The 5,646-nt window shown below is 43.9% G+C and overlaps 1 long non-coding RNA gene across 1 annotated transcript; it reads right to left on the bottom strand.

Annotated features, from left to right (window-relative positions):
• Nucleotides 1-4,175: 4,175 nt before the first annotated feature.
• LOC115559251 (uncharacterized) lies at nucleotides 4,176-4,604 on the bottom strand. Its single transcript, XR_003979466.1, has 2 exons — nucleotides 4,429-4,604; nucleotides 4,176-4,383 (listed from the first exon to the last, which is right to left on the bottom strand). It is a non-coding gene; the product is annotated as an uncharacterized LOC115559251 (long non-coding RNA).
• Between the last annotated feature and the right edge of the window lie 1,042 nt (nucleotides 4,605-5,646).

The following is a 5,646-nucleotide window of genomic DNA, read 5'->3' as shown; positions in this document are numbered from 1 at the left end:
GGCTGGTTGTTGTTACTCTTCTTCTTCTTCCTCTTCTTCTTCTTCTTCTTCTTCTTCTTGTTTTAAACTCAGCCTCCTCCTTTTGGGTGTCTTTAGGCAGCACTCCTACATAACGGGCTAGCTGTTAGCCACCCACAGCCCAACTCTCACTCAGAGGCTTCAGAACTACATTCCACTACTCTGCGCTCACTTCCTCCGCGGGACATTAACATACTGCCCGCCCACACTGCCGGAGACCAGCCCCCTCCCGGAGCCGCTGGGAGAGAGGAGGCAGTGGTGGGGGAGCGTTTGTGTGTCAGTGAGTGGGTGTGTGTGTGTGTGTGTGTGTGTGTGTGTGTGGGTGTGGGTGTGGGTGTGGGTGTGTGTGTGTTTGTGTGTGTATGGGTGTGGGTGTGGGTGTGTGTGGGTGTACATTCATTTGTGTGCGTGTGGGGGTGTGTGTGGGTGGGGGTATGTGTGTGTGTGTGTGTGTGTGCATGTGTAGGTGGGGGTTTGGTGTGTGGGGGTGTGTGTGGGTGTGTGTGTGTGTATTGGTGGGGGTGTGTGTGTGTGTGTGTGTGTGTGTGTGTGTGTGTGTGTGTGTGTGTGTGTGTGTGTGTGTGTGTGTGTGTGTGTGTGTGCGTGTGTGCATGGGTGTGTGTGTGTTGGTGTGTGTGGGAGTCTCCCAGTGGGGATCATTACAGAGGCATGTAGAGTGGAGAGAAAGAGAGAAGCTTCCTGTGAGAGTGTGTTTGTGTCCATGTCTGTGTTTATGGGTGCATGCGTGCTTGCATGTGCATTTGTGGGTAAATATGTATGTGTGTGTGCGTGTGTGTGCACTCACCAGGCTGGCTAGTGCTCACAGACTAGAGTAACTGTTTAAAGTTCATACAGCCAGCCCACTATGTGTGCGTCGGTCCTTTTCCTACCAAAACAGGAGCGCAACGTGGCAGTTTGGAAAATGACCGAGCCCTGCAAACGAGGGCCGACTGACAGCGTTGAGGATCAGTTCCTGTGTGTCACTGAGGTCACCGAGGGCACAGGGGAGTATACTGTTGTGTTGTCTGGATACCAAACACAAGGCTGAGACTTCCCCAAATGTCTCTTTTGCATTCTCATGTACTTGGTGGGGTGTTAATGGTTTTCCTGGCATGGTACAGCAAGGTTGAGCAAGACTACAATAATCACTTCTGTTTGTGTTTGTGTTTTTGTTCTGGGGTATTCAAATTATGTTTCTTCTCGGTCTGTTTACTTGCGCCAGCTTGCAGAATTTTCTTTCCGCAAATCACCTGTTGCCAAATAAAACATCACACGGTATCATTAAAATACAGTTGTTCTTTTTGCAGTAAAACTGATTAATCCGTTTCCAGCCCTGGTTTGGGGAAAAATTGCAAATGCGCAACATTGTTTTGACAAAATGCTAAATTATGACAGTGATACTTTGACCTTAATCAAACTGAATCAGTGTTTCATGAAAACATATCAGCAAATGTTTGATTTTGTACCACTGTTTACTTGTTGCTGGAAATTGCCCAGGGTCTATTGCCTAGCAACTGTTAAAGTTGAAAATGTGAATTCCTCCTGTTATTCAGAAGATATACTGCCTGACCATAAAGAGAACTACATCAAAGGCAACTTTCTAAACTGTTTGAGAAAATCAGCTGACATATCTATGTGTTAATCAATTTACTTGGTTTAAAGACAGTAAAGTACTACATTGAAACCAAACAAACACAGATAAAAAAAAAGGGATAAAAATAAATGTCTACATTCATTATGGGGTTTTCCCTGTCAGTTTGGATAATGTATTGCGGTGATATGTATATTTTCTATTTCATGACGAAATATACGTAGTGTGTTGAAACTAAAGCTCCAAATAGCCTTGTAATAACAAAGGCTTTCTTCTCCAATGTAATTAGTGTTCCCTTACTCTTCTCCTCAGCCTCAAACACGTTCTATCTCACTGCCTCGGTTTTCCTAACTGGCCTGTGTTTACATTGCTATTACCGTATCGACCATATAAGGTCTTTCCCTGCTGTCCTTCCCCTGGGGGGCGCTGTTTGGCATGATGGGGTCAGTGAATACCAGGTGGGCCAGCCTGACGCGCTCCGTTATCCCACTCACAGTGGGACGAGACGACCGCTGATCCAAAGGGCGGCTTCCTGGAACCCAGGGCCCTCGAGGGGTCGTCATCGCTGTGTAAGCGGTACGGAGAATAATCTGTCTGTGTATAAGGGTGTGTGTGTGTGTGTGTGTGTGTGTGTGTGTGTGTGTGTGTGTGTGTGTGTGTGTGTGTGTGTGTGTGTGTGTGTGTGTGTGTGTGTGTGTGTGTGTGTGTGTGTGTGTGTGTGAGTGAGTGACTGTTTGAGTGAGTGACTGTTTGAGTGTGTGTGTGTGTGTGTGAGTGTGTGTGAGTGTGTGTAAGTGTGTGTGTGTGTGTGTGTGCTTGCGTGCGTGCTCGTGTGTGTGCAATTGTGTGTGTGCGAATGTGTGTGTGTGCGTGTGTGCGTGTGTGTGTGTGTGTGTGTGTGTGTGTGTGTGTGTGTGTGTGTGTGTGTGTGTGTGTGTGTGTGTGTGTGTGTGTGTGTGTGTGTGTCTGTCTGCCTTAACGCAATTATAATGGATTTCTTAAGTAGTATTAAGCTTCATATCAATGGGTTGAATTCCAAGACAGCCACTAATATAATGGTGGCACTTGTAAGTTACAGGCTGTCGTAAAAAGTACAAAAAACCCTAACATGTAAGTTGTTGTTTGCCCACTAGATGGCAGCACTTGAAAACAATAGTCTCCTAGAATGTGGCCCCGTCACAAGTTATCTGTAGTGTTTTGGTTTTCAGTAAAAATAAAATTTATAAAAAACAATGTTTTCTTAGAACCACTGAATTTGCCGTCCGGACTCGTTTGGTTCCAACACAAAAATGGTTCAAAAATGACAGATTGTCTGCTGGATCATGACTTTAATTAAACAAAGAAAACCTTATATTGAATGATGACCGGTCCTGTGTAACCTTTTAAGGACCAAAAGATGAGTCCTTTCATGGATACGCACAAAGCTACTTGTTATTGCGTCCAATTATTTTTCCTTCTCACGGGATAACAGCATTTTTGTATGAAACACTCAAAAGTCCAGCTCCAGCAAGGCATGTTTTGTGTCAACAATTGAAGGAGTGGTACTTAGCACGATGGCCTAATCTAATTGCTTGTGAAAGCCACGGCGTCTCTGTTTCTCTGCTGGTGACATTGATTAGGATGTCCTAATACCGCGCGCCTAAGGGGCTCAAGTCAATCCAATCACCCTTTGCCGCTTTCATTAACTTGACAGGACCCCGGAGGCCCTTCCACTTTTTCCTTGGCATTCAACCGGTGAGATCCGGGAACAAACTGCCCTCACGGAGCCCCATGCGACGCTCTGGTGACGGGATGGCTGGCGGTGGCGAAGACAGCCCCCGTTACCCCGCTGTGCCATGCCAAGAACACGCCAAGAACACGCCTCACGCCACACCTCTAGTGTGTGTGGTATAGCAGACGGACAGCTCTATGGTTTGACCCGAACATGAAGATTTTAGTTTTTTCAAAATTTGCCACACTTTTAGCGTGTGTTGTTGATTCCCTACTGGATAGCATTGTAGAGTGCAGTTTTGAAAAGGGCAACCGTTTCTGGTAGTGATTGTTGTTTTTGCTCGGGTCAATGTCGCTCTCTCTCTAACCCTGTGACCCTTCTGAGCAGTACACAGGTGAAGACATAGCTGTACACCCAGTACTGGGGTTTGGGAAAGACTTGATATCCTTGAATGCTTTGTGTTACCTTGAAAGCTCATATGAGGTTAGTCACTTAAATGCGTGGCAGCCCTGCATTGTACTTAAAACACAGACAGGACATCTGCGATAAGGATAGTTATATTCGATTGTTTGGTCGCCTGTACTCAATCCCTCATAAGGTGTTCGGGTCTGTGGGACCCGTTTTCAGTTTTTAGCGATGATACAAATAATTATTTTTTTGAAATAAGATTCGTTGGCTTTGGCTCATTTTCTTTTAGGAACATGAATCAGAAAACATTTTCAAGGACCCCCCCCTGTATACCCCCCCATCACATTTATATTACACACAGGGTGTTCGGGTCCCGGAGCTAGTTTAAGTGTGGAAATCATAGGTTCTGTGCACCCTCATTTTCCCTTTCTCCTCTGTGTGTGTGTGTGTGTGTGTGTGTGTGTGTGTGTGTGTGTGTGTGTGTGTGTGTGTGTGTGTGTGTGTGTGTGTGTGTGTGTGTGTGTGTGTGTGTGTGTGTGTGTGTGTGTGTGTGTGTGGAGAGTAAAGCAGGTGAATGGGCCCTTGGTGGTGAGCACCCACAGTGTGCACCCACTGTTCCCGCACAAGGTTGCAACATTGGAGCACCCAACACTATCTACACCCATATTCCCACACATTTCACCCTCTGTCTTGCGGGAACCAAGCTTGGGGATCTGACACTATAAAAAAGCTCTGTCAGCGTGGTTCCATACCACAACTGATCAAGATGGCAAAGCGATTCTCTGTTCAGACTGCCTTACAGTTGATATTTGAAGAGACAGAGGGTTTTGATGGTGATGCAGAGGAAACAGTTTCAGAAAGTGAGGATAACATTTCTGAAAATTCAGAGTCTGACACTGAGTTTGAAGAGGAGGATCAGCATCAGCCAGCTCCGAAACGTAAAAGACAAATACACAATATACATAATACATAATAATATAAAACACAATATACATGCAACCAGTGCAAAAAATACATATGCAATACACACACAGTGAGACTCTGCCCCTCATGTGTGGTATAGACTGATATACGTATAATGGCTGTGTTCAAAGGCTTTAATGTGTTGTTCAGACAGATGTTATTGAGTGTTTCAATTTATAATGATGTTGATAATTTCCCAGTTATGCCTGTTTTATGATGCATTTCCTTATTTTATTACATGCTAATACAAAAATAAACAAAAACGAGTGGCACCTCTATTCATAAATGTGATTTAACAAAGGTAAAGGGAACAAATTTAACATATGTGTTGTTTATATTACTTGCAATTGGATTGAAGTAACCATTTGGTGAGTATTTAAAAAAAAAGTTAGATTATGTTGAATTAAAAGGCCTAAAATGCAATGGGTCCACCAGACCCAGCAGCACCTCCTGTGTAACAAAAAAACGAACACCCTATGAGGGTTAAGCCTCTTTTGTTAACAGAACTGATTTAGAAATTGTTGTACGTTCCTTAGAGTTCTTCAAACACTATGTGATACAAAAGTGTACACAAATATGGAATATATTCATTTATTTATTCAATTATTTTGTATACGTTCTTTTAAATAACCTGCTGCAGCATTCATGCTTTGCAGTAAATAAAGAATATCTTACCATGTAATAAATCAGCAACATAATACACTATTACAAGTTTTACTTTATATGTCCCTTCCCTACTCTAATGGGCCTGTGCTCCAACACCAGATGTCCAAGCAGAGACCATAGGTCCGATAAGAAACCTGAAAGGTAAAATAACCTGGACTTAACATCTTTACGCCCAATGCACACTCTGTGTTCCTCCACACACACTCTTTGTTTCCCAAGCAGGACAGGACGAGTTTACACTAAAAAGTATACAACGTGTACCCAAAATACAACAATGCACATGATTATC

This window comes from Gadus morhua, chromosome 14 (genome assembly GCF_902167405.1).
Source record: "Gadus morhua chromosome 14, gadMor3.0, whole genome shotgun sequence".
NCBI lineage: Eukaryota > Metazoa > Chordata > Actinopteri > Gadiformes > Gadidae > Gadus > Gadus morhua.
The sequence above is the reverse complement of the archived record's forward strand: the minus strand, read 5'-3'. Positions and strand labels throughout refer to the sequence as shown.